Source organism: Hipposideros armiger, unplaced genomic scaffold (genome assembly GCF_001890085.2).
Source record: "Hipposideros armiger isolate ML-2016 unplaced genomic scaffold, ASM189008v1 scaffold_464, whole genome shotgun sequence".
NCBI lineage: Eukaryota > Metazoa > Chordata > Mammalia > Chiroptera > Hipposideridae > Hipposideros > Hipposideros armiger.
In genome coordinates, this window is record NW_017731814.1 from 571,003 (window position 1) to 572,640 (window position 1,638).

At 65.3% G+C, this 1,638-nt stretch overlaps 1 protein-coding gene across 1 annotated transcript in view; it reads right to left on the minus strand.

Annotated features, from left to right (window-relative positions):
- PLXNA2 (plexin A2) overlaps nucleotides 1-826 on the minus strand; it is a 219,098-nt gene extending 218,272 nt beyond the window's left edge. The window contains exon 1 of the mRNA XM_019666177.1: nucleotides 134-826. The gene's annotated coding sequence lies outside the window, so the exon portion shown is untranslated. The remainder of the gene's footprint in view (nucleotides 1-133) is intronic.
- Between the last annotated feature and the right edge of the window lie 812 nt (nucleotides 827-1,638).

A 1,638-nucleotide genomic window follows, 5' to 3' on the forward strand; every position in this document is an offset into this window, starting at 1 on the left:
CCTCGAAAGTGGCCGAGCCCGAGCGGGGACTCGCCCGCTGCAGCCGAGCCCGGGAGCCAGGGACGGGGACACGGGAGAGGCGGACGCGGGAGGAGGGGGGGGGGGGGGCGCCGGCGACTCGAGTGCCGCTTACCCAGCTCGGCGATGTCCGTCTGTCCTTGCGTCCCTGGTCGGTCCGCCTCGGCCGCCGGCTGCCGAGGGCGGCGCGCTGCCTCTCTCGTGGCCCGCAGCTCGAAATCACGGGGGCGACCACATCCACATGGAGTCCAAATTCATTAAAATCCACGTCAAGCCACCAGCCACTTATCTGTATTCCTGAAGTGGCCGGTCGGTCTCCGGTCCGCGCGCCCCTCCGTCCCCTGTCGCCCCGCAGCAGCGCCGCCGGGCGCTGTCGCCGGCTCGCTGGGGGAATCCGAGCCAGAGGCACCGAGGGGGCGTGTGGGGGTGGCTAGCGGTGTCTCTCCTGGGGAAGCAGCAGCGCCCTGGCCGTCTTCAGATTTTTCCAGCTCGACTTTCCGGGCTCCTCTGACATCAGCGATCCCGGCGTTTCCTTCCCTTCTCGCTCCGGGTTTGCTCACAGTCCCGTTTCCTCCGGGAACCGGCTGTCTCGATCTCTTGGGAGGTCCGCGGCGCTCGCGCTCGCCTCTGCTCCCCAGCTCGCAGGGGCACCCTTTGGATCGCTCGCCCTCCGGGCTGAAAGGTTCCCAGCAACTGCGCCCAGCCGCCCTCCCGCTCCAGCCCGGCAGCTCCGGCTCCCGCGGCGGCGGCGGCGGCGGCGAAGCCCTGCGCGCCGGCCTCCCTCCCTATATTATCAGGCAGCTCATTATCATAGAGGCCGCGCGCTTTAACCCCCTCCCCTGGCACCGCCCGCCGCAGCCGGCCCCCTGCCCCCCCAACCCCCGCTCCCGCCCCGACTTCCTCGTTCTTCAGCTGTCAACAAAGGAGAAGCACGTTGGGCATCGGGAGGCCGCCCCTCTGCCCACCCTGCGCCCAGCTCAGCCCGGGCCCACCAGACACCTTAAGTGGCAAGGGGGCAACGACAACCCTGCCGGGATTCGAGTAGAGGCCTGGGGAGCCCAGCTGGCTGAGTCCCGGTACGGGGAGCTCAGGACCCGCAGCCGAGGGGGTGAGGGCAGTGGGGACGTGGGCTCCCCCACCCTCAGCCTCACCTGTCACCGCGCACCTCCCTCAGCCTCCCTCTTCATCTTTAATTTGAGTGTGAGGCGAGCGGGGAGGAACCCGCCTTGCCTGATGAGGTCCACACGGGGGTCTCAGAACGGGTGAGAGCAGATTTCTTCTGCTGGCGAATTGCAGAAAGCCAACAGGCTGTCAAATGAGGTTTGAAGTTGTTTTATTAATTATTATTTTTAGAATGCAAAGATGAGTCTTGCTCGAAATCTCAGGCTTCCAGTTCTGTTGGGGATCCTGGGCCTCTGGCAAGCGGTGGGGACCCGAGGGGAGCTTCCTGTATCCAGACCCAGGGAGCCTGCCTGGCAGGGGAATCAGAGAGGGGGCGGCAAGATAAGTTATTGTAATAGCCTAAAGTGAGAGGTTTCTGGATTCCTGATGGCCATGTCCCTGTACCCTTACGAACGACCATTGGTGACGCGTCCTAAAGAGCTCTCCGTATCTCCGCAG